This window comes from Vombatus ursinus, unplaced genomic scaffold (genome assembly GCF_900497805.2).
Source record: "Vombatus ursinus unplaced genomic scaffold, bare-nosed wombat genome assembly UNPS02010394.1, whole genome shotgun sequence".
Lineage (NCBI taxonomy): Eukaryota > Metazoa > Chordata > Mammalia > Diprotodontia > Vombatidae > Vombatus > Vombatus ursinus.
In genome coordinates this window covers 9,053,375-9,080,537 of record NW_020950172.1, presented here as the reverse complement: position 1 = coordinate 9,080,537, position 27,163 = coordinate 9,053,375, and the positions used below count along the sequence as shown (strand labels likewise).

Here is a 27,163-nt window from a genome sequence, read left to right as displayed (position 1 = left end):
ACACACACACACACACACACACACACACACACACACACACACACACAATGCGCGCACGCGCACACTCTCTCTCTGTCTCTCTCTGCCTCTGTCTCTCTCTCTTCCCTAGAAGCTGGGTCAGCCAACAGAAGGAATTCTTCTCATTCCGGGAAAAGGGGATGAAGATAAGGTACAATCTGGGATTTCATCTCTAACTGATTTCAGCACAAAACCCACACAGAACTGAGAGCTTTTGCAAAAAGGCTTCCACAGAGGAGGGCCAGTATCGTTGGCCCCATGTTTGTTGTTTGACAGATCTCCAGAGCCTTAAAATGTTAGCTTCTACTCAGTAAGATACAGACACTGAGTTCGTCACACTGTTTGTTATCTTAGCTATTATTATGGCTGTTTCTTGAAACTAGACATTTTAAGTAGGTCAACAGATCATCTGTAAGTGAAAACTTTTCCTCCGTTTTCAAAGAATCCAACCAACACTCAACATTTACTGAGAACCCATTATACTCACAGGACCATTTTGAATGCTGGGTTTAAAGTGAGGAGGACATTTTCTTGGTCACTCCTCCATTTAAAAAAATTGTATAAATAAAAACCATTTCCTCCAATGCCATATACAACGGCATCTGTGCTCCCGTTCCTCTAACAATTTATGGTTTACAATGCCCTTTCCTGAGCTGTGAGAACATGTAGCCAGTGACGAAGCTCCAGCTCAGGGAGGGCTGCCCCCAGGGCTGGGGTTCGGGCTCTGGATTCACTTATTCTACCCACAGGCCTCTTCTCAGAGCACGAGGATTCCACCGGCACCATTTGCAACAACTGAAACAACTCTCCAAGCTGAACAGGTGACCTGGACGCTCAAGAGAGAAACGTCCATTACCTGCAAGGAAGGTTTCTTTTGTGGCAAACCTTTTGTTAAGAGCATTTGTCTTTTTAGTGGAAGTGAAAACCTACAGCTGTATTATGCTCGTCTTCGGTCAGATACTAACGTTCAATGGCATGCAGAAGGATCGCTTTTGTGCAAGAGCTCATAACTAAAAACTGTAGACTGGGGAGGAAAAGCTTGTGGCTGATCCCCAAAAGAGACGTCTCATGAAGGAAGATGCAAATTCATGAATCCACCTCTCCTGCAAACGAGGAAGCCGGGGGTGTGGACCTACGGTACAGAGGGGCGGGCTTCATTTAGGGGCTGGATCATTTGGCTGGTCAGTCTTTTATCCTTCTCTCTTTTTCATTCATTCATTCATTCATTTGGAAAGAAAGGAAGGAAGGGAGGGAGGAAGGAAGGAAGAATTTATTAAGTACTACATGTACAAGGCACTGTGCTAAGCACTTTACAAATATTATCTCATTTGATACACTGGGAAATGAAGATGATGTAAGAATAAAATTATCGTTAACAGTTTTTAAAAACATATGCCCAAGTTCAACTTTTATAGTTAATATTTGATATTATGATATGATTATATTATATTATATTACAAAACAATAAAACAACTCAAACTGTGCTAATTGTGTGTCTGGTCATAGATTTATAGCCAGAAGGGACCTCAGAGGGGCAGCTAGGTGGCACTAGACAGATCGCTGACCCTGAAGTCAGGGTGACCTGAGTTCAAATCCAGCTTCAGACACTAGCTGTGAGACCCTGGGCAAGTCACTTAATCCCAATTGCTTCTGGGGGAAAAAAAAGAGACCTCAGATATCTAGTTGAACCCCTTCATTTTACAGATAAAGAAACTGAGGCGAGATAGGGTGAGTGACTTGCCTAAGATCACATAGGTAGTATCAGCATATCTTTTATCAGTTTACTCACCGTCCATATAAGAAGGTATTTGGGCTTTCCAATTCCTGTTTCATTACTTCAAATAGTGATCACTAGTCTTAATAGTATCAACACTGAAAACAAAATAGATTTATTGTAATTCCAACAAATGGAGCTTGATGTGATGGTTCACATGTGTTTCAATCATATAGTGCTTTGTAATTTACAAGATTAAGACCATTTATTTACAATTACTAAATCAAGAACATAAAGTAAATGGCACAAACAAATCCCTGTTGTACAGCTAAGGACACTGAGGTTCACAGGAGAGGATGAGAGAGCCGCACGGCCCGGGCGGCAGGTCAGGACACAAAGCCTGCCCACCGTGCCCTGGGCCCCCACAGCCCACACTCCACCTCCACGCCAGAGCACAAAGTCAAAGAGACATGAGCCGTGTCAAAACTTCCAGATTTTTATAAATTAAGCATCTGCCCAAAATGGGGCCTAAGATTTTTTAAAAAGTGTTTTGGTTTTGTTTTCTTTTTCAAGTTTTCCTAAACTTGGTTCTACATCAAGGCTAAATACAGCCCTGGGGGCCTAGCACAAAACGATGTCCAGCCATATCAGACAATCCTATAGATTTTTAACACAGGCCTGGAGGGCTCTTGGAGGGGGAGGGGAAAGAAACCTCTTCTCCTACGGAATCAAACGTGACACAGCCACATCTTATGTTCTAACTTTCAGCCACTCCTGTGACTATAAATACAGGGGCTGATGGAAGATGTTTGGGCCCAAGTCCAAAGAGAGAGATTCCCTATTGGCAGTGGCTTCTCCAAGTACTCTTTACAAGTAATGACGGAATAAGTTTCTTTATTTGGGGCCACAGTCTCCCCAAATGCTCACGATCACAACAACTCAGCTCTTTAAAACAAATACCCCTCAGAGACGCTCTCCCCTACTCCAGTGGGTCTACGGCCTCATCAACACGGCTACTTCCTCCAGTGACAGCAATCTCAACACTCTCAAGCCGGCCAACCCTGTACGCCTCCCATCCGTCTCAGCCGCCAAGGGTCTCCCCGACGTGCTGGGGACCTTCCTCACATTCTCCCAACACCCAGGGACGTGACATCAATGGAGGACAGAGTCATCTCTTCTTTGAGCTCGTGACTGGCCCATTTTTCTGGTCATACGTGGAATGCATGGCGGCCTCGTCACATCACCCACAAGGCACCTCTCACTGCCAAGTGATGTCCAATTTTAGTTCTTCAGGACTGCAGAACACCAGGCCTCAGCTGGCCAGCATCACTGCAGAAGTCTGGGTGTTACAAATGGGCCTGTTTTCAGGGAGAAGTTTGGGGCATTACAAGAAACACAGGGCTTCCTAAAGGCAACCCAGCCCACGTTCTTCCTCCGGTTCAATTCTGGGCCGAGCTCCCTGCCATTTGCAGTGTCCGCCAAGACAAAGGCGCTGATGGAGGAGCGCGAGAGGCTGTCCCTCCAACTGCCTTTCACAGTCTAGACACGTGGCATTCTTCATCCATTTGGTTTTTCCCATGTGGGCAGTTTCGCCAAACGCTTCTGAGTGATTACGGAGCTCATTTAGGAGACTGCAGCAAGTGCGCTATTGCTAGCAAACAAAGGCATCTGAAGACATGCCCATTCAGGGCGATGCTTTCTCCATGTGGACTCTGTGGGCCCCAAATAAGGAAACTCCATTATCTCAGATCGGCATTGGCAGCCAGGGCCCCACACTGGAGAGTTACACCTGAGGAAACGCATTTCAGCGAAGAAAAGCCAGGTGCGTCCTTAAAGAATCAAGATGTCCCGGGCACATCAAGGCCGTTCCAAGTCCAGCCTGGCAACTTCCTTCTGTCTCTAACAAAGTTCCTTCACTGGATTCTAAAACCACAAAACGTTCAGATGAAAAGCACCTTGGAACATAAGAGTGCACAAGATGAAAGACAACAAAGAGATTCCTGTTTCCTGATCTAACAGGCTTCCTAAAAGTTTCATATATTTTTCACATCTATTGAAAATCCCATCATACTGTGTTGAAAGGCATTAGGTAAACAACATTCCACAGGAGGTGGGTCCACTATGGGACGTGCATTTGGGACAATCAATCAGTGTTCTAGCTAGCGGGGTTTCAGGACATTACCCTAGAGTTTGGTAATGATGCAGTATTTCACCATTACTAACGCAAAATGCTACGAGATGGGGGCAGTGAGCTCACAAAAGAAGTAGTCTTAAACTAGAAGTGTAAAATGTAGAAATCACTAAACAAGATGTCTTTTGCCTTAAAATTCATCAAAGGCAGTCAAAGTGTCATTAAAGCTGCTGATTCTTCTCTGTCATAAAGCTTAATCCTTTGGCCAAGAATGTAAAAATCTGTATTAATAAAAGCTCCACCCAAACATGGAGGCCAGAGGAGTTTTCACCCTGAGGTTCTACCCTGGAAGGAGTCTGAGCCCTGGTTTTCTCCCTAAGACCCAGGTGACCTTAGGGGGGGTCACTCATGTCTCTCAGAGCCTTGGGTGTCTGAAGGCTGTCAAACCAAAACGAGGAAATCCAGGGAGAGAGCTTCACCAGCTGTGGGCCAGCATCTGAAGGACTCTCAGGAGGGAGGAGGGCGGAGGGCTCAGAAGAATCTGTGCTGCCAGATCCACGAGGCAGAGCTAAGAAAGGGCTGAAAGGTGCCAGGGAAGGTCTGGTTCAACATGAAGAGGAAAAGCTTCTGAAGAGTGGGGAATGGGCAGCAGTGGGGTGGAGTGGGCCACCTCCGGGCACCAAACAGGAGGCTGGAGAGGGAACCCGGGTGGGGTGAAAAGAGGGCCGTTCAACTCTGATTCTGTACACACAGAGTTTAGGAGACGGACTAAAGTTTGGGGAGCCATGCGAGTTCTGAATTCAAATCTTGCCTGATACTTCCCCCGATGTGGTGTGACCAGGGTGGATGACTTCCCTGAATGAACCTGCTTCCTCAACTCAAACTCTGGGCATAAAGCAGACTCTCCTGAGGCTGTCCTGAAGGCGGACACCGCCTCTGCTTCCCCCCAAAGCCACTGTCCCAAGCCTCGGTCCCCATATCTGTGCCCTCGGGCTCCACACCGAGGCCTAAGAGACTCAGCTTCCCAGAGAAGCCCCGCCCCTTCACTTCCTGCCATCCACATTCCCTCTGGGCACAGAGAAAGAGGGGTGCCCAACCTCGGGCCTCCTTCCTGTGTGTGGGGGCCAGGGGCCCCTGGGCAAGGACTGACAGGCAGGCTGGTGAAGCCTAGGGACCCTTCTCAGGATCAAGGGCTTTCATGCAGAAAACAAAACACATGAGATTAAGAAGGAAACCAAGTCAACAGACACAAGTGACAGACCCAGACTGAGGCCCTGCTCCACCTCGCGCCTCCTCCTTCTGTGGATTCCTTCTATCCCTGCCTCTCTCTCTCCCTCCCTCCCCCTTCCTCACTCCCTCCTTCTCCCCCCCTCTTTCCCCCTCTCCCCTCCATGCCCTTTAAAGCTCTCCACAACCCAGGTTTGGTTCATGCACCATCCCTTCAAGGAGCCTCCATTCCAGCCAAACCAGCCTGGGCCTGTTTCCTGTCAATGCTCTCTCTTCCATTTCTGTGTCTCTGCATATCTCGCCTGTCCAGCCCATGCCTGAAGTGCCCTTCCCATCCCTGCCATCATCCTTCAAGGCTCAGCACCATCATCACCCCCTCCTCCAGGAGGTCTTCCCAGATGCCCTCTCGGGTGGCAGTCTGGATCCCCTCTCTACTTGGTATTTCACGGCAGACACATCTCATACTCCAAGCAAAGGTTTTCCGGGGCTAGCCCAGTGCCTTGCCCAATGCAGCTCTTAATAAAGATCTGCCGAGCGAGGCTGTGACCGCCAGGACTGAGGCACAAGCTCTATGCGGTCAGAGACATGCCTTCTCCAAGCCTTTGATCTCCCCCCATACCCTGCACCAACACATGATAAATTACGCTGAGTACTGTGTATGCAAGGGCAGCATGAACATAAGCTACTGTAAGCTACTTCAAAATCTAGACCCCAGAAGCACACTCTGTCATCTGCAAAGCCTCAAGACAACGGACGACACGGCCCCAGTGCAGGGAGAGGAGCCGCTCGAAAGGGGGCTTCCTGGGAGCCGTCTCTCGTCTCCTTTCCCTCAGCCAAGACCAGGACAAATGCTCTTATGGACCTCTGAGCTCACCGCTGGCTCTGGCAGCTCCTGGCCACGACCAACTGTTCACTGGGAGGAGCCCTGGGCTTGAAGGCCTGGGCACTGGAGTCCTGCTCCTACCATGAACTCCCTAGGTAAACCTCAGAGGTAGTCATTTCTTCTACTTCTAAGCCTGCTTCCTCATCTGTAAAATGGGTAGAGATCCCTCCCTGCCTACTCCTTGGGCTTAGGGAGAGAAAATGAGATGGCTGTTAAAGCATCCTCCTTACAAGGGGCTTTAGAAATGAGCTCAAATCAGCCTGAACCATCAAGGATGAGTAACTTCACGAGTACTCGCAGGGTTTTGGCGTTTCACTGTTCAGGAAAATTTCACCAACATTCCAAAACACTGTGCAAAAGGTAAATTTGCCCATGGACAACCATAAGAAGAGTTGCTGTATTTCTGATATGTGACTAAAACAGCATAAAGTAAACAGCTACTATGTGCCCAGCATTGCGCTCCTACAATACCTGCACGTTGGAGAAAGGTCAGACGCGAAGGAATATGCAATCACCCCTCGTCCAAAGTCAGAAACTTCAATAAAAAAATTTTATTCTTCAGCAAAGTCAGCTCTGAGTTAAAGTCTTAACATAATCAATTTACCATATGCTAGAGCCAAAAAGAAATTCAGCTGCTGAGAAAATGCACCTCCTTCCTGTCTCTGCAAAAGTGAGGTCTCACGGGTGTGGACCACTGCCTGTCCGGTCGGGCTCAGCTGCTGTGCAGTTTGGATGGAATGGTTTCCTCCTTATTCTGTTACCAAGAATGCACGATGGGGAGGGCTGGCAGGAACAGTCTTACTTTTGTATGCGCCTCAATACCAATGTAGGAATGGGCCCAACTCTGGCCAAAATTGAGAGCACTGGGCCTACAAAGCGGAGACTGTACTGGTGCCCGTGACTGGACAGCTCCCAATCTTGGGCAGGCCATATAATTACCGCCTTGGGACAGCTTCACCAGCCACCCAAACATCCAAGCACACTACAGAAATGAAGCATTGTTTGGTAAAAGGTCTGGCGTGTTACTATCTGCCCAGCCCATTAACTGACATGTTCGAGTGCTTTCCACATGCCAGGCCTTCACAGATGTTTGTGGAATCACACGACTAAATTCCTCAGCCAAATAATGACAATCAGCTCAAAGGGCTTTGGACCAGGTCGGGAGTACAAGGTCTAGCTCTGGGTAACACCTCTGGGAAAGGGGACGGGCCTCCCAACAGGGCCAACCAACAGTGAATCACATGGAGGGAGTGGGAATATTAAAAAGAGAAGGCTTCGGGGAGGGGAACAGCACATTCAAGCGTCTGGGGGTTTTCCTATGGAAGACAAAAGAGACTGGTTTAATGTGGCCCTGAAGGTCAGACCCTGGACAAATGAGAAACGAGGAAGACAGATTTAGCTCAATAAAAGACAAACATTCTACGAATCAGAGCTGTCCAGAAAGGGGCATGGGCAGCACTGCGAGTGCTGGTGGACCTTCCCCAAGGGCACTGGGTGGGTGTCCAACGGTCCCTTCGCCTTCGGGACCCTCCAGTTCTATGAACAATCCAGTCTCATACCTATTGATTTGCCCTGATCCTAACCCTCCCCAAGGCCTTGAGCAAAGCCCAAACACAGCCACTGACTACTCAGTTACTGGCTTCTCGGGAAGGGCAGCAGTACACAAACCACGGCAGCGAGCAGTGGCCCAACAAGAGACCGAAGAAGGAGAGTAAGAGGGGCAGCCAGGTGGCGCAGTGGATAGAGCACCGGCCCTGGAGTCAGGAGGACCTGAGTTCAGATCCGGCCTCAGACCAAACACTTGACACTTGCTAGCTGTGTGACCCTGGGCAAGTCACTTAGCCCCAACTGCCTTTAAAAAAAAAAGTAGAGTAAGAACAACTAACCACAAGAGAGACTTTGCCACCAGCAGCAGCAGCTCAGGGCTGTCCCGCCTTGTTGACAATCCAAAGTGCTAGGCGCTCTGGATGAGAGATGGGCCATTCGGCACAAGCCAACTAGCATGGCAGCACACAGATCTACAAGGGGACGGATTCTGTAATGAACAAACCTGCGGGAACCTTCCAAATCAAAGATGAAATTGTGCTCTGAGTGATGTTGGTGGCAAACACTTTAAAAGAGTCTAATCAATTATAATACAAATGGAAACGATTCTTAATAATCGCTCATTTTTCTTTGATTAAACAGAATTCCCTATTCTCTGACAATCCTGGATCTTGGAGACGGCAGGGACTTTGGTCATCTTGCTTAACCCCTATGTCAAATAAGGATCCCATGAGCATGAGGATGACAAGGAAAATGGCAGCCTGGATGTGTATAACATGCCTGGGAGTTACCAAGTATTTTTAAAAACAATTTGTCATTTGACACTAATGAGAATCCTGAGAGGCAGATAGTACAAGTGTTATTCTGCCCATTTTAAAGACGAGAAAAGGAGGAAGGGGGATGGAGCCAAGACGGCAGAGTAAAAGCAGGCACTCGCTTGAGCTCTCCCCCAAACCCCTCCAAATACCTGTAAAAAGTGCCTCTAAACAAATTCTAGAGCAGTAAAAATGAGAAAAATGAGGCTCCCAAGAAGTCAGGTGACTTATCCAAGGTCATATAATTAATAAGCAGCCAAGCCAGGGCTAGGCCTCAGGTCTTTGGACTCCAAACCCAATTCTGTTGCCACCCACAGCTCTTAGTATCCAAATCGACAGTCTGCTGTAGGATCACGGAGGCACTAGGGCCAGCCTGTTGTTGGGAAAGGACGACAACCCCATGGCCTGCTAGTGATCTGAGGGTTGCCCAAAGATGAAATGCTAAGAACAGGGCCCCAGGCTCTAGGTGTTTCTACTTCTGAAACCCTGTCTTTCTGGGAAAGGATGAAAACAAAGGAATCGGCTTGCCCACTGCCAGCTCCTCCCACCACAAGCACTCTGGCTCCAGGAGCACCAAATGGAGCCAGTTTCCAGGCCAACTAACAGAAGAGTTCAGGGCTCTTTGAGAGGACAGCCAAGGTGAAAACCAACCAGACCTATCACTGGCCCAGTCCAAACAAAGAGAGTGGCATAAAGTGCTGCCCCTTGTGGTCACTTGTCCAAAATGAACAAATGACCCCAGGCCAATTAAACAGAGAAAGCCTCAGAGAGGAGTTTAACTCGCTCATCTACCTCTTCATGAATCAGTGAAATCCCAGACCACTCTCCTGAGAAGAAAGATGCTGGTTCCTAATGCAACAAAGTAGGGGAAACACCATAACATCTTGAGAGCACCTGAAGATGAGGAAGATTATTCTTTGTGGCAAACCATGAACACAGCCCACAACAGAGCTCGAGGGAGCATGACGGCATGAGAACTGGCCCTATGGAAGTCAAGAAACTCAACTTCACTCAATGCCACTGATGAGCTCTGGGAAAAATGGTCTCCTTGTCACCCCACCCGTCACCCACTCCTGTTTCTACAGCGTTTGGAGGTTCACCGTCCACGCGCTATCCCAGGCGATCCTCACACCACTCCGGGGAGGACAAGGTCTTCTCGCCTCCGTTTTGTGAGGATGTGGAGGCTCTGGGAGTGGAGGAGGCAGGTTGTGCAGGCAGTCCTCCTGACTCCAAGGCCGTGGTCTCACCACCACATCACACCGCCTCTCAAGAACACGGGCACTGTCTACGTCACAGGGCTGCTGTGGGAGGATCAAACGAGAAACTAGCCCTGCCAACATGGGCGCGTGCACACCCCTCACCAGAGGCAGAACCATTTCTGGTCTCTGCAGCCCCAGCAGTCGGCACACAGCAGGCACAGCATGAACGTTTGGAAACAAACTGCCAGATGAATCCATTCCTCAGTGTCTCTACTGGCAACAGCACACCCCAGCCCAACACACTTCCCAGAGCGCTTTCAAATGGACACAGCACTTGACATACAGTATTAGCTCATTTCAGTTCCACAACTCCCCTAGCACCTGCAGGTGCTCTCCTCCTAAGACAGGTGGGAAAACTGAGGCTCAGAAGCAAGGGGACTTGCTCCTAGTCTCCCAGCTAGTGGGTGGCAGAGGTAGGATTCAAATCTGCATCTCCCGATTCCCTGCTCCATGATGCCTCCTGGATCCAGTGAGATGCTGGGACGGATGGCTGGCTCACATAAACCATTCCCGTTTCCCTTCCAACTACAGGCTGTCATGTATTGCTGAAGAAGGGCAGACGACTCAAGCTGCTAGACCAGAAAGCAGAAACCCAAACACAAGCTGGGCCAACTCACCAAAGCGTCTTGGAAGCACACGAGTTGATGAAACGCTTCCGAAGCTGTGGAGGAGAAAACACTCTCGTTATTTCTGATGTGAGCAGCAGCAATCTGGCTTTCCCCCTGTCTATCAAAACAGGGCTGCCCCACTTGTCTTCAGCCCATCACCCCAAGCCGCCAAAAGCGTCTGGGTAAGCAGGCCGGTCCTTCAGGAAGGCGCCCCTCCAACAGCATCGGACAAAAAGCCATTTACCCCTGGGCCAAACTACTTCATCCCTCAGTCGGGAAATGGTAGGACTGGAAAGCACCTGGAATTCACGAAGTCCACCCTTGAGTTTTACAGATTAAAAAACCCGCAGCCCAGAGGATTGAATGACTTCCCCAAGGCCATATGGTGAATAAGCAAGCTATGCCTCAGGCTGCTGGACTTCCCATTCAACCAGGATGCTCAGCATCCCCCAGAGAGAAGCTTTCATCATTATAGGAAAGCTTAGCATGTCACGTCTTCAAAAAGTTGAACGTATTATCTAGAAAATCTTCCTGGGTAATAATTATTACTACTATTAACAACTCCCATTTCTAGAACATATTTCTATGAAACACTTTCCTACCGTATCCTATGAGGTATATAACTCAAGTCCTATCCCTATTTTACAACTGAAGATTTTTTTTAAAAGGATGGAAGAGATCTGGGCAGAAAGCTGATGGCTCAAGAGGCTTGCTATTAGGGACAAACTCGGGAAGATCACAGCCAGTTGGGGGAGGGCAGGAGGGAATCACAAGGAGGGCTCTTAAAGGAGGGAACGTCTGATGGGCCTTGGAAAGAAGAAATCACTTCAAAAGGTGGCAATTATCAGGGAGGGCATGCCTGGAGAAGGGAATGACACAAGCAAAGATTCGGAGGTAGGGAGGCATAAAACTCACTAAAGGAACATAAACAGTTCCCCTGAGCTGGAATCTAGGGGCTCCAGGAAGAGAATAAGTGGGACATAAAGCAAGAAGGCGAGGCTGGGGCTAAGTTTCAGGGGCTTTGGATGCCTGACCCACGAATCTGTACTTAATGCAGTAAACAATGGAAAGCTATGTGGGGTTTGGGGGCAAGGAGGCGGCACACCTGCTACCAGGCTTCTGTGACAGTGCCCTGCAAGACGAGATGGACCAGAGCTAGCCTGGTGCCTCCAGCAATGGAGAGGACAGAGCAGTACTAAGATGTTGCCCCGAGGAAAATGAAAGAACGTAACTTATGTTCTGGATCTGTGGGGTTTGAGGGGCCAGAAAGACTGATGCAGATGTCCAACCCAAGCGAACAGGGGGAGAAGAAACAGAGACAGAGACAGAGATGAGGTAAAGAGAGACAGAGACAGACAGAGAAAGGGCAGGGAAGGAGAAAGGAGAGACAGAAACAGAGTGGGGAAGGGAGAGAGGGAGGGAGAGAAAGAGGGAGAGAGGGAGAGACAAAGAGAGAGAGACAGAGTCAGACAGGCTTGGGCAGCATCTCCACAAGCTGTTAGAACTATTCCAAGAGTGGTGGATTCACAGAGGGAGAGAAAGAACATGGTTACGAGCTAAGAGCCAAGAAGACAGCCTTCGGTGCACCTACATTTCAAAGTCTGGACAAAGGAAGCCAGGAAACCTAAGGGACGGTGAGAGATGGAAGGAGGACCAGAACAGAGCCAAGGAGCATTCTAAGATGGAAGCCAAGGAATAAGCAGCAGGCAGAACTGGAGAGGTTTCCAGACATCAGCGACCCCTGCCCAAGCCCTCATTTTGCAGATAAGCAAACTGTGACCCAGAAAGGGGAAATCCCCAAGGCAGACAATGCGAGTGTGATTGTCACATTTTACAACTAAAGAAACTGAGGCTCAGACAAGCTCAGTGACCTGCCCAAGATCATTACCATCTCCAACCCACGCGGGGTGCAGAGCCATTAGCGCCTCCCCAACCGGCTAATCCAAATACAGGCTGTAGACAAGGGTGCTACCAAACACACTAACGGGCAGCACCCTCAGTGCCGAGAGGACGGGGGAAGGCTCTCCAGAGAGGGACTGAAGATGTTTCCCAAACAATAACCAGGAGATGCCAAAACAGCAGCCAAGAAGGCTGAGGCAGCGCAGGCCCGGCCAGGAGATGGATGCAGAGGTCTGATCTCCTCCAGAGAGGCCCCGCCCAGCCTGCATTCCTGCCTACTGTGCGCTCACAGGCAGAACTCTGACGATGACTAATTTGGGAAATAATTTCAGAATAAGATGACCAGACTAGGCCCGAGATCCTCCAGAGGCCAGACTGCCACACACACTCACTAACACACTGACCCAATAATGGTGGAGGAGGACGGAGAGGACAAAGACTGTTCTCTCCTTTCCTTTTCCTCTACTCTCTCAGTCCCACTGCCTACGTGATGACTCACTCAAAATCAGAAAGCTCATTCCTCTTTCTGTGCTGAGCTATCCATCTCACTCAGTCAAAATGACCCAACTCAACTGAAAAGAAGGCCATAATATATCCCAATTCTGCCACTTGCTAGCTGTGTGTCCTTGGGCATGCCAGCTTGGCTATCTGGGCCTCAGTTTCCTCACTGTCCAGTCCCGTGATCACTCCTAAGCCCTCCAACCTATCCTGGACAAAGGCTCCCAGAAAAGATCATTCCCATGACTCACAAGGTCCTGTGCTCGGGGACAGTGCTAACAGACAAGACCCAAGCCATCCTCCTCTTCCAGGTATCTTCTGGGAAAATGTCACCTATGCCCAGAGGCAACTGGGGGACTTTTCAAACTTGCTAATAAAGAGCCTTCTCCCTTTGGAGACAAACAAGGCCATACAAGAGAGAGAGAAACAATCAGGTAAAAGCCTATCAATTCCGAGCCTGGGCACAAAGGACAGGCACATCCATCTGCTATTCGTCAGGCCAGATTTGAGAGGACTGGGGACAGGGTCAGGACAAGGCTATTAAACACAGAGGAAAGCACAGGGTGAGGCAAAGACCCAACTCTGCTAAGAACCACAGTTACCACCAGTACAATATAAGGTCTTCAAATTCCCCATCAGCCCGCACGTCTACTGAAGGTGTACGGAGATAAAGCTGCCAACACGTCCCCCAATAACTACCAGGTGGTGCCAAGGGAATGTCAGCTTTGGGGGGGGGAGGGCTGGAAGGTGGGGCTGCCCCTCCCCCCATCTCCCTCTGGGTCTCACTTCTCTCCCTTGATGGTGTCCCCCCCAGCCAAAGACACATGTGACACTCCCAACCCAAAGGAGTGATTCTCAGTTCCCTCTTTTGACAGTCTGCAGCCTGGCCTCCCCACAGCGGCCTCCCCAGATCTTGCTTCTTTATTACTCCTTACCCTTGTGAACAGAAAGACAATAAGCTTAGGAAGGCAAACTGAGGAAGAGGGGGAAGAGCCCCATTAAGTGCTGCCCTTTGGGAGCACGCACGCCGACTCCATCCCTCCAGAAGGTCCAGGACTCTGCCTGGCTTTTCAGACTTCATGATTTTTTAAAAAGTTCCATTAATTTAATTTTTTTTTAATTTGTACACAAAGTATCTGTAAAAACCTGACAACACTCTCAGAGTGGAGAAGCTGTCCCCAGGTGGAAAAGTACCCACAAGTACAAAAATATTTACAGCAGCTCCTTTTGTGGGTGGCAAAGACCTAGAATTTGAGAGGACGCCCAGCAGCTGGGGAATGGCTGAACAAGCTATGGTGTAAAGTTGTAATGGAATACTCTGGTGCTATAAGAAATGATGAGCAGGCAGACTTCAGAAAAACCTGGAAAGACTTGTATGGACTGATGCTGAATGAAGTGAGCAGAACCAGGAGAATGTTGTACACAGTAACAGCCACGTTGTGCGATGACTGACTTTGATAGACTTAGCCCTTCTCAGCAATACAAGGATCTGAGACATCTCCAAAAGTCTCATGATGGAAAATGCTATCCACATCCAGAGCAAGAACTATGGAGTCTGAATGCAGATCAAAGCAGACTATTTGCTACTTTTTTCTTCTGTTTTGTTTTGTTTCTTCTTTCTTGTGGTTCCTCCTACTGGGTCTAATTCTTTACAACATCACTAATGTGAAAATATGTTTAATAGGAATGGATATGTAGAGCCTATATCAGATTGCGCGCCGTCTTGGGGAGGGAGGAGGAGAAAAACTTAAAACTCAAAAGTTTCTGGAAGTGATTGTTGAAAACTAAAAATTAATTAATTAAAAAAAAAAAACCCCAAGCTAAGGAGAGACAGACCCCAAGTCTATGGGCCTGACCTCAGGCAAGGTACCCCAAGAGGCAACCAAGGAAGAACTCTGGGCCTGGAAGCAGGAGACCTGAGGCCTAATTCTGCCTCAGACACTTCCTAGCTGGGGGCTCCTGAACAAGGCATTGCCTTGTCTCAGTTTTCTCAACTGTAAAATGGAGATAATAATAGTCCCTACTTGAGGGTCAAATGAGATAATATTTTTAAAGTGTTTAACAGCACCTGGCATACAGCAAGCACTTAATAAATGCTTCTTCCCTTCCCTCTACCTTCCCTGGGCCTTCTGCAAAATGGGGGGACTGATTTAGATTTGTGGTTAAGAACCCCTCCCAGCTTTTAACATATAAGACAACGTGCAGGTGGAAGAGGGTGGAGAAGCTGACCCCTAGACAGAAAAGAGCCAGTCACCGATAACGCGAGACAGGCCCCAATTCCTGAGCACTGATGGGGCTACCAAAGGGCTCTTCACAACAGCTCCGGGAGGAGGATCCATAGTAAAAGGCCCACCCCATCGCAGACAAGCCACAAGCACAGAATCTCGGAGGTGAGAGGGCCAGGGATCCGCTTGTCCACGAAGATCTGCCCTGCCTGGGGCTCAGAAAGGAAAGGGAAAGGAAGGGGCTGTAGCTGAGCCCCGTGACCAGGGATGGGGGCCTTCTCGTTCCATGATCCTCCCCCCCCACTACCTGTGAGAAGCTCACATCGCCAGGAGCCTGGGAGCCTTCTCTTCTCGCGCACGTCTTACAACATGTTCTCTGAACTGACTGTGCACTAGTTTCATTCCTTTGCTCCCAGCTTAGGAGTGACCCATGCCTCTATGAGCACCAAGGCCCCCCCCCCAGACCTGCTCAGACAGCACAAGTCAATGGAAGCCCTGCAATGTAAGTGGGGAAACTGTGGCTTGGGGTGGGGGGGCGGGGTTCCCGAAGGCTGTGAAGGCGGTGGGCACGGAAGTCTCTGCCTAAAAGTGCACTGGCCACTTAACTGGACAAGGTCCAGTGAGTGAATAAATGAACCGCCTGAGCTATACATATGACGACCCAGTCTGGCCAAACAATTCTCAGAGCTGCCTTCACTGGCGGAGGGCTCCAGGATGGCATAGCAAGCCCCTCTCCTACACACACACACACACACACACACACACACACACACACACTGCCCTGCTCACCGGACCCTGGGCAAGGTAGGGAGTATGAACGTTATCATCCCCATTTTACAGATGAGGAAACTAAGCGACTTGCCCAGGGTCCAGGTCAAAGCCGAGGCCCTTCATTGGTCCTTATTCAAACTCATTAGCCTTAAGAGCACCAAGGAATCCTGCCCCTTTGAGGCTTCTCCCCAACGCGGATTTCTACCCACCTACCGCTCTGGCCAGCATTAAAACAAATATTCTACATTTCCTATTTCTTCACATTATTCCACTGGCAGGAAGAGTCTGCCTTCTGGGATGGTCTAGAATTTCAAGATGAAACCCACCTGGGAGACTATCTCCTCCACCATCCCCCGGGCGGTCTCTCTCGAGCGATCCCACAGAGAACCAGGGCCTTTTTCTAAAGGCCACAAGCTCCGAAGAGCACATTCTACAGTGAAGTCCCATGGGACTCGCCCAGCCCTGCGGCCCTGTTGGCTGAAACCCTGGGGCTGAACCCCGCCACACCCCTGTGGATTCTCTCCGCCCGTCCCTCCAGGGAGTCCACAAAAGTCAAATCTGCTGCATGAGCCTGAGTCCAAAGTGCGCTGCAGTCAAGTCCCCGGGAAGCCGGCCCGCCAGCCTTCACATGCGCTTTCCCTACGCTGGCTAGACTGGGCCTCTCCTCGTGCATGAGGCCATCCTGGCAGCTTCCTCATCATTCTGCCTGATTCTGCGAATTCCTCAAAAACGACTTGCAAAACCCACATCAAAAATTTTCCCCAATGCTCTCAATTATGCAACCATCAACGTCCAGCAGACAACACGGCATCATTGCTCAACCTTTACAGTGGGGTGGTTTTCCAGTACTTCACGCCAACTAAGCAGAAGCCTCCCGCCCACGCTCGAGCCTTTTCTGGTCCCACAAACTCATTCATTCAACCAACCAACCAACCCTTCAACATTTACTATGGGCCATGTTGCACTGGTCTAGGAATGAGGCCATGAGCAGGACAACGTGCTTCCTGGGCCCCCAGGAGGCTAAGCCTGAACCGCTTCTTCTGACCGTGCCAGGGTCTGGCAGGTGCCCCCATGTCGAAAGGCTCTGAAGGCAGGCCCGGGGAGGGCCTGTGTGTCTGTCATCCAAAGACTAGCTCAGCCAAGGCTGGGGCTCATCGCAGGAACACCCCAAGACCGCCTACTAAATAAAAAGAGGGCTCAATCTGCAGCTGGGGAGGGAATGCCCACAACAAGGAAATCTAGAGCCACAAAGTACTGAAGACACCAGGGGAAACTGCTTCTGGGACCAGATTTCCCCATGAAGTCACTGCCAGTGGGGGTGGGGGGACAAGACAAGGTGGCAGCTGAAGTGGGCCTGGGAGAAGGGGTTGGGCACTGGTGACTGCTGTCATACTGGTCCAGGCATAAGGACAATTTAGGACACAGGCTCAGCAGACTTGGAGCTAGAAAAGGCCTTCAAGGTCTTTTTAAAGAAGAAGAAACCTAAGTGCAGCGATGTTAGTAAGGCCTCCTGCGGGAGAAACAGGTGGCAACATATGTCAGGAGAGGCCATCACCTGAGGTCTGGGCAGACCCACAATTCCCCCTGTCCAAGGTCCTGCCTCAGCAAAGGTCAGGACGAAGCTGGGCCCTTGTCCTACAGAGGATCCCAGCCTAGGTGCTGCCTCAAATCAGCTAACATCCTCAGCAGGAAGTCCCGCCCTCTCTTTACAGCCCAGACCATCCTTGTCTCTCAGAGGACTTCACATTTGAGCCTCCATTACGCTGAACTGTTTCTTCACTAAAGCTGTACTTCACTGCCTGATCATGGTACGAAGGCCATGCGGCCCTGGGCTCTCCAAGGTCAGTGGAACCCAAGCTCCAGCACGGTTGACCCAAGCTGAGGCCCAGGAACCTGGTTTGGTTGTTTTTCTGAACGTTTTGGTAGCTTTGTTTCAATATAATTCATCTCTTTTGTAATCCTATGTACTTTAAGTTTACGAGTTTTTAAAACAGTCTTCTGAGAAAGTCTCTTCCTAAAGCACAGATCTGGCCTTGTCACCCACTGCCTCCAGGCTGGATGAAAGGCTTGCACTCTGCCCCTCTCCATAAGAGCTGAGCCCCCTCCTGCCCTCCCCACTACCTCCTCCTCTGGGATCCCGGCTGTTCCTCCCAGAAGCCCCTCTGGCTCCCAGGTGCGGCCATTTCCCTGGCTCTCCTCCAGACCTCCTCATCTCCCCCTCCCAGCTCAAACCCCAGCCTCTTACAGGAGGCCTTTCCTGCCCCCCTCAATGCCAGGGCCTGCCCTCTGGTGACCATCTCCTATATCTCCCACCTAGAACTTATTTGTTTTCATGTCGCCTCTCCCCTTAAGATTGTGAGCTCCTTGAGGGTAGGGCCTGTCTTTTGCCTCCTTTTACATCCCCAGAGCATAGCACAGTGCCTAGGTCAAAAGTGCTTATGACTGACCGACTGACAGAAGACGTCCCTCAGTTTCAGCAGACTCAGAAGGGTGCAGAAGGCCTGGCTTCATGCATATGTGCAGTGATGGTCTGTATGTACACCTAGGGGAGGTTCGGCCCCACCCAAGAGAGGCAGCTCCTCACCAGGACGGCCAAGGGCGATACATTCCCCCCCCCCCCCCCCCCCAGCGTAACAGGAACAGCCAACTGCATGAGCAGAGGACAGACACTCCCCAGGGGTGTCACTGATTCTTGAGCAATGATAATTCCTGGGGTCTGTTTCTCATCTCTGAGGCCAGGGACTAGGTCTTTTTTCTTCTTGCTAATGTCTGCCGAATTAAACTGATGAAGAAAAGGAAAACACAAAACCTCAGGAATTGATAGACTCTTGAGGCAGTAGATACAAGCACTGTGCCCAGAATGGGCCTGGTGGGACTCTGTATAACCTTGGAGAAGTCAAGTTCCCTTCTCCCAGCCTCAGTTTTCTCCTGTGTAAAACGAGGAGTGAACCAGATGACCTGAATGTGGGCAGCTTCATCAGATTCCGACCCATTTCCAGCACCAACCTGCCACAGCGGCAGCCTGACAGAAGGTCACACACACACACACACCCCCCCACACACCCTAATTTGAGTTTCTTTCCCAAGGCCACCTGCCTGCCATTTTCTCAGCGTCCTTTTCCCAGCCTCCACCTTGGTCCCCAGGGTCTGGCATCTGCCGGCCCACCAGGAGTCTTCAACAGAAAAAATGTCTTCTGGGAGCTCAAAACACAAAAGTCATTTCCACATCACAAAGTCAGAAAGTGTCAGAAAGAAGCGTAGGTTCTCTTCCTATGTTCACTTGCTTAAGATGCCCCAAAGACGTCCTCCCAGAGCAGGAGGCAGAGCCGCCTTCTAGCAGAACTGATACAAAAACCCCCAACGTTCCCCCAGCTCCTGGGCCAGTTCCCATCGTCCTCAGCGCCTGACCAGAGCACAGTGTAGCAGCATTTCTTGAAGTCACTAGAACTAAAAATCCATGCTCTGAATCACAAAATCACAGAAGGAGGAAAGATCTGACAGACGACCAGATCTTCCGTCTCCCTCATTTGATAGAGACAGGAAGTAAGCTCACTGAGGTCTCCTGCTGAGCTGGGAGTTGCAGAGCTAGGCCTTTCCCACGACAGCACGCTGACAGGGAATATGATAGAGCACCTATATTTATAAATGTTCCTAAGAGGAAGACTTCCTAGCACAGGTGGAAGAGGGGGAATAGAAGAGAGGAAAAGAGTGTGCTACATTGGAAAGAGAGCTGGACTTGGAGTCACAGGCCCCGAATTCAAATTCCGACTCTGCTACTTACTACCTGTACTATTTGGGTGATCTCTAAAATAGGAGGGTTGGACCAGATGACCTCTAAGGTCCCTTTCAGCTCTACCTCTGATTCAGTGTGACCATTTCTGGTGGACATCCTCTCGATTCACATAATTGCTACTGAACACAGTTGGCTTCCTCCTTTTCACTGCTTAACAACTAGGTTTGGGAAAAAACATCATGTTGTAACGGAGGGCTGCTGGCCATGCAGCCAGAAGACCTGGATCCAATGGCCAAGGCACTGAACGCTTCAAGTCGCCATTTTTTTCCATCGGCAGAACTGGGATAGTAGCCCATCCGACCGCACAGGATGGGTTTTAAGAAGATGTTTGTAATAACATTTACATACGATATCCATGTGACTTACTATCTCTGGATCTCAACCCTGTCACCTGTAAAACAGAGATAATAATCCAACCCAACGCATGAAATGACCCCAATCAGAAAAAAGGGAACATACGCACCAAGGGGTCATGCATTAATGGACGCCCTTCGGTCCTGCCGCCTCACTTTGTACACTGACAGGGGCCACGCCAGCATTCGCTGTCACTCTTGGCCAAATGCATTCACTCCCCAGAGTCTCCTTGACACCCTGCGCATCAACAGACCCGTGCTGTGTACTCTACAAGACTGGCGGGAGAAGCGACTGAAAGAAGGCACAGGAAAGCCCTCTTGTAAAGTGTGAGAAAAATGTCAATTATTAACAGAGAATAAGTCACTCACAAGTGTGACCTGAATTCATCCAGTCAACAAGACTTTGCCAGCACTGAGCACACAAGCTGGGCGCCTCATATTTTGATAAACAAAAAAGCAGGTGAGTGCCCCAATTCCCTTCCTGGGCCCAAAGGATTCCTACTTCTGGGCAGCTCTCCAGCTTAACCAGCCTGTTTGGGGAAGGCAAGGGGTGAAGGGAGGACAGTGGGGTCCCTTCCACTTGTCCATAGTCCTTCCTCAGCTACCTTTGTTCCCCTTAGCAGAACAAAGTCTGGGGAGTGACTGGTCTTGGAATTACTTTCTCTTATGCAAATACAAGATTTTTATTCCCTCCACCCCCTAGTACACCCTGAGGCCCAATGAGGCCCCATTGCCACAGCCCAGAAGAAGGTACACGTATGCTTAGAATGCATTGACACCAAGAAACAACGTTCTGGAGGATCACTGGAGGCAACAGAACCACCTTCAAAGAGGCAGGAACATGGGTGTCCGGGGTGTGGGGTGTGATCTGGGATCTGGTGTTGATAACATTGTCCACTGGGAAGGAGACAGGAGCCAGTGTGGGAGCAGGAGGCCTCAGTGGCAACACACACGGGACTAAAAGCAGACGAGCTCCCACCAGCGGGGGGGCTGTTCCCATTGCTGGATCCCAGCAGTCTGGCTTCCCAGTTCTTCTTGGGTACAAAGGAGGGTTTAGTGGGGCAGAGAGAGCAGAAAATATTAAATAAATAAATAGGTAAACAAAATATTAAATCACAGGAGACAATAACTAGGGTGGGGCAATCAGACCTTTGCCCCCTCCCTGAATCAGCACCCCTCCAGCAAATTAGCCCAAGAGGGAGTGGAGACCCAGGCGCTTCCACCAGACTCATCACCAAGAGCAAAAGCCAAAGAAGGTGTGGTAGCTGTCCAAAAACAAGCCAAGTCCAGGCCAGGCACAGAGAGACGACAGTTCTGTTCCCCTTTCCAGTCTATAAAGTGCTTCCCACCCCCCCCCCAAGATACAGAACATAAATTTGGAGCTGGAAGAGGCCACAGAGACAGACTGTCTAGTCCAGATGAGAAAGCCAAAGAGAAGGGATCTGCCCAAGGTCACACAGGTTGAGAGAGCAAACCCTAGTCCCATTTTACAGGTAAGGACACAGAGGCCAAGAGAGTGCAAAGAACTTGCCCGTGGTCCCCCAGCTGCACCACATGAGTTCCAGAGGCAGGCCGTGATCGCCGACACTAAGGTTCCATCAGTAACAATGGCTCCTCGGGGCCAGTGAGAGGACTCTGAGGAAAAGCCGAGGTGGGCTCTGACGGGAATGAAACAAAAGCCAGGCAAGCCAACGCTCGGCTTTCTTTTCTCCTGACTCCCTGAGTCAGGCGGGCTTCCTTTGGTGGGAGAGAATTTGGAAGGCCGACAAGAAATCCAAGTAAAGAAAACCTGGCGGTGTCTTAGGGCAAATGAGATCCTCAGTCCTGGGCTGATCTTTGTTGGCTCTGACTCTCTGTGTGTGCTGGCGGGGGCCACGATGGCCCACCTTGCAGGTATCAAGAGGACAGCCCTTGGGAAACAGGAAAGCGAGGAGGAAGGGGTCAGGACAAGAAGGGGGGGTGGGGGACGGCTTCCATACAGCCCACCAAGACAGAGAAAAGGCTGCTCCAGGTCCTGGGCATTCACTGGGTGCCAAATACCGTACCCAGCATTGGGGAGGCCAATGGACAAAGGGACTCAGCCCCTGACCTCAAAGCGCTTCCCCTCTACCAGGGGGGACAACATGCAAAAGAAAGTTCAGCTGCAGGGCAGACAGAAGGGCCGAGCATCTTCTCAGCCTGGTGGTAAAGAGGCTGGCAAGGCCCAGAAGCCCTTAGGTTACCTAAGGAGGTCACATAGCCTGCCAGGGAACTTCAGGGCAGAGACAGGGTGGGCAGCAGGGACTGGAAGAACTGAGGGGGGAGCAGGGAGGCCTGTGGTCCTCCTCCACCTCTCAGGAGAAACGAGATTCTCCACCACGGATTTCATAATGACTCTTATAACGCTAGGCTGCTGTATTAGGAAAGCAGAAACAGCCTTGAGTTCAAATCCAGACTCTTCCTACGTGTGACCCATCTGACCCTGGGGAAGATACTTCTCTCCTTTCTGGGCTTCCTCATTCCCACAAAGGAATGATGGGGGGAATTGACTAGACTTCGGCCGAGTTCCTGTGGAGATCTAAATTCTAAGATCAAAGATTCTAAGTTTCCTGAAGGCAGGGATCTAGCCTGATTTGCTCTGTACATCCCCGTGCAGTGCTCGGCAGAGGAGCCAGGGCCAGTTAAATGACTTCATATTGGTTAATCACCTTTTCCAGAGAAAGAACAAAACCACTCTATTCCTCAGCACTGCAAACCTTCCCCTTCACCAGGTGGCCAACCACCTTCTAAATGGTGGGCCCCTCCCCAAGGGGAGGACCAGCTGAGAGGGTAAGGACGTCCACTACTAGAGCTCTCTCCAAAAATCGTCATCGAAAGGAAAAGAGGATGGCCCCAAACTATCTTCAGCTCCGAGCTCCTTAAGAATTGGATGGACACAGCAGAACACAAGGACCCTATATCCATGGCCATGAAAGTACATGCAGACACAAAGGAAACACCGGGAAATGTCGGGGAATGGATGACACAGCCCATGAGACTGGGGGAGGGGGAGGGGAGCAGGACAGTCTGGCAGGACGAGGCACATGAGCTGAGCCTGGAAGGGGGCACGGCCTTCCAAAAGGTGCGGGAGCATTTCTGGCCTGGGAGAAAGTCGGGGCATGGCTGCACCTGAGGCAGGAAATGGAGCAATGTGTAAGGAATGTGGGCCCCTTGTTAAATGGCTTTAAATACGGAACCGAGGAGAGCATAATTCATCCTAGGGAAGAGAGGGTAACCAGTCTGGCCTGTGCTTTGGGAATACACTTTGGAAGGGAGCTATCTGATGGGCGAGGGAAGGGGGAGCCAAACACAAAACCAGAAAAAAGTACAGGATGCACATATACACCGGGCAATGGCGAATCATTTCACAAGCCTGCGTTAAATCCACAACAAAAACCAGCCTCCGACTTGCAGAAGTCTGACATTCCAGTAGAATGAATACGACTAAGATGGCGCCTGCCAGAAGAAGATGAAGCCCCAGCACAGGTGAGCAGCTTGTCTTCTGAGGGGACCCAAACACAATTCCCTGCCCTGACTACAATTAGCAATTCTTAGAAGAAAGGAAGAAGGAAAACGGGCCCAAAGGGGCCCACACTTTGGAAGGGCTCGTAAAGGGACACGAGCAAAGCACTGGATTGGTTGTCTGTAAATCCTTTGGATTCCGCCAGGTGACGGCCTGGGGCTTTGGAGGAAGACGTGGCCTCTAGTTTTATATGCTTATTTCACAGTTTGTGCTAATGACTATTAAGTCTATAATAAAAATTATTTTTAACTGGGCAGGAGTATGGATGGTTCCCCCGGAGCCATCACCACTGTTGAAGGGAAAAACAGCTCCAAGGACAACCTAATGATCATGGATCACTGTTACCATCTTTATATTAAGGGCAATAAAATATTCATCTGTTGTTTTATTCTAAAGTCTCCAGGGAACCCTGCTAAAAATACTAATTTCCAAAGGACTTAGCACGCCCGAAGTCAGGCCATTTTAAACTGCTGTGGGTCAATTCCTCATCCTCTGAATCCCCAGTTCCTCCTTTCCCAGTAGGGACCTGAGCATGAGAAAGGCTCCTCCAGTCACTGGCTGGGCAGTAATCCTGGACAAACGACCCCTCTCTGGCTGTTTGCTCATCGAGGAAGTGATAACAGCTAATAACAACAGCTAGCATTTATAGGTTTGCAAACTGCTTTACAGATACCTCATTTGATCATTACAACTACCCTGAGGTGTTATTATTATCCCCATTTTACAGACTGGGAAACCGAGGCAGACAGAGTTGGGAAAGGCCAGTAAGGATGGGAGGACACACTTGAACCCAGGACCCTCCCCCCGCCCCACTCACTCTACAATGCCCTAGAAGCTTCAAGGCAGCAAAGATAAAAATATTCAAATTTTCTACTAGGGATATTTTCGGTGGAAAGGGAAGCAAAACTCCACCCCAGATGTCCTCATTCCAAACCTAGCATAGAGGTGGCCTCAGCCAGGAACACCAGAGTCCAGTCCTGCCTCTGACAGTGGCTATGGGATCCAGGACCCGTCACTTCCCCTTTTTACTGCCCCGGGGCAGAAATCCTTCAGCCTTCATTGGTAAGTGGAGTTTCCTTAATTGGAAGCTCTCTATAACAAGAACACAGTCACTTTCGTCCCTATCTCCGTCATCCATTTCTCCATTCCCCAAAATGCAAATGAGTAAAGGATGGGAGTAGACAGTTCTCCAGAAGAAATGTCAGCTATCAACACCATATAAAATGCTTCCAATCACCAACACTACTAGAAACGCAAATTAAAACAACGCTGAGGTTCTGCCTCCCAAGCACCCCCACCGGCAAAGGGCTACCTGAGGAGGGGCATGCTGGCCCTGGTCATTGGAGCTGCAACCTAGAAAGCCACTTGGCCTTCTACCCCAAGGTCACATGAATGGGCACTCCTAGGGCTGGAAACACTCCCAAAGAGACCACAGATAGAGGAAAAGGCTCCAAATGTACAAGAATGTTTGTAACAGACCTTCTGGTGGTAGCAAAGTACTGGAAACTAAGTAGCTGTCCATCAGCCAGAGAATGGCAGGACAAATCTATAACTGTAATGGAATATGACTAGGCTTTAAGAAATGATGAAAGGGATCGTTTAGAGAAACTAGGGAAGATTTCTATGAACTGATACAGTGAAGTAAGCAAAACCAGGAGAACTGAGTCAGCCCTATGAGACTGTAAAGGACAACTCAGATGGCCGGGGGGGGGGGGGGGGGGGGCAGACAATGACCACAGTTCTCAGAGCCTGCTGCTGAAATGTGATTCCCACCTCTTATCAGGGAGGTGAGGCCCAAAGTCTCAGATATGGCCAACATAGCAACTGGTTTTGTTCCAAGAGAGGGCTTTTCACGAGGGGAGGAGAGCAACTAGCAGGGAGGGTAGAGCAATAATGATACAAAACAAACAAACAAACAAACAAACCAACACGAAAAGGGCATCAAGTTAACAGTTAAGAGACACGAGGGGAAAAGCCAAAGGAAGGTCACAAAGGGCCACACACCTAGCTGGCCCAGATCTAAAGCTGCATTATAAAGCAGCAATCATCAAAGCTACTTGGTACTTGCTAAGAAATAGTGGTGGATCAGTGGAATAGGTTAGGTAGTCAATGATTATGGTAATCTACTGTTTGATAAACCCCAAAACTCCAGTTTCTGGGATAAAAACTCACTATCTGGGGCAGGTAGGTGGCACAGTGGATAGAGCACTGGCCCTGAAGTCAGGAGGACCTGAATTCAAATCCGGCCTCAGACCAAACACTTGACACTTACTAGCTGTGTGACCCTAGGCAAGTCACTTAACCCCAACTGCCTAAGCAAAAAAAAAAAAAAAAAAAAAATTAAAAAAAAAACTCACTATTTGACAAAAACGGCTGGGAAAACTGGAAAAGAGTAAAAACAGTATGGCAGAAACTAGGCATAGACCAACATCTCACACGCTATACCAAGACAAGGTCTAAATGGGTACATGATTTAGACATAAAGGGTGATACCATAAGCAAATGAGGAGAGCAAGGAATAGTTTACATGTCTTTTATGACCAAGCAGGAGATAGAGAACATTATGAAATGCAAAATGGATAATTCTGATTACATTAAATTAAAAAGCTTTTGCACAAACAAAACCAATACAACCAAGATTAGAAGGGAAGCAGAAAGCGGGGAAACAATTTTTACAGTCAGTGTTTCTGATAAAGGCCTCATTTCTCAAATATATTGAGAAATGAGTCAAATTTATAAGAATACAAGTAATTCCTCAATTGATAAATGGTCAAAGGATACGAACAGGCAGTTCTCAGATGACGAAATTAAAGTCATCTACAGTCATATGAAAAAATGCTCTAAATCACTATTGATTAGAGAAATGCAAATCAAAACAACTCTGAGGTACCACATCACACCTATCAAATTGGCTAATATGACAGAAAAGGAAAATGATAAATGTTGGAGAAGATGTGGGAAAAGTGGAACACTAATGCATTGTTGGTGGAATTGTGAACTGATCCAACCATTTTGGAGAGCAATTTGGAACTATGCCCAAAGGGCTACAACAGTGTGCATATCCTTTGATCCAGCATTACCACTACTAGGGCTGTATCCCAAAGAGATCACACAAATGGGAAAAGGACTCACTTGTACAAAAATATTTATAGCAGCTCTTTTTGTGGTGGCAAAGAATTAGAAATTGTGGGGATGCCCATCCACTGGGGAATGGCTGAACAAGTTGTGGTCTATGAATGTAATGGAATACTATTGTGCTATAAAAAATGATGAGCAGGCAGACTTCTGAAAAACCTGGAAAGACTTGTATGAACTGATGCTGAGTGAAGTGAGCAGAACCAGGAAAACCTTGTACATGGTGAGAGCAACAGTGTGCAATGATCAACTATGACAGACTTAGCTCTTCTCAGCAATATAATGATCCAAGACAATTTCAAAAGATTCGTGATGGGAAATGCTCTCCACATCCAGAGAAAGAACTATGGAGTCTGAATGCAGATCGAAGCAGACTATTTTCACTTTTTTTTTTGTTTTTTTCTTTCTCATGGCTTTCCCCTCTCGTTCTGATTCTTCTTTCACAACATGACTAATGTGGAAATGTTTAACATGACTGTGCATCTATCATGCATATCAGATTGCTTGTTGTCTTGAGGAGGGGGAAGGAGAAAAATTTGGAACTCAAAACCTTACAAAAATTAACGTTGAAAACTCTCTTTATGTGTAATTGGAAAATAAAATAAAATAGTATTGGGGGGGAATAAAGGGCCACACACAGGCAGGACCACATGCGTGCCCTGTTAAGGGGAACATGTAAACAAGCTGAACACAGCAGAGTCTCAGTCTTGTTTACAAGCCTTGTTCTGATCTTGGTAAATGGAAACGT

The 27,163-nt window shown here is 49.1% G+C and overlaps 1 protein-coding gene across 3 annotated transcripts in view; it reads right to left on the bottom strand.

Moving 5' to 3' along the window:
* Window positions 1-27,163, bottom strand: part of PACSIN2 (protein kinase C and casein kinase substrate in neurons 2) — a 161,526-nt gene that overhangs the window by 107,372 nt on the left and 26,991 nt on the right. For 2 of the 3 annotated variants that reach the window (XM_027854243.1, XM_027854240.1), the window contains exon 2: window positions 10,210-10,253. The exons of the other annotated variant lie outside the window; for it this stretch is intronic. The gene's annotated coding sequence lies outside the window, so the exon portion shown is untranslated. The remainder of the gene's footprint in view (window positions 1-10,209; window positions 10,254-27,163) is intronic. 3 annotated transcript variants of the gene reach the window in all.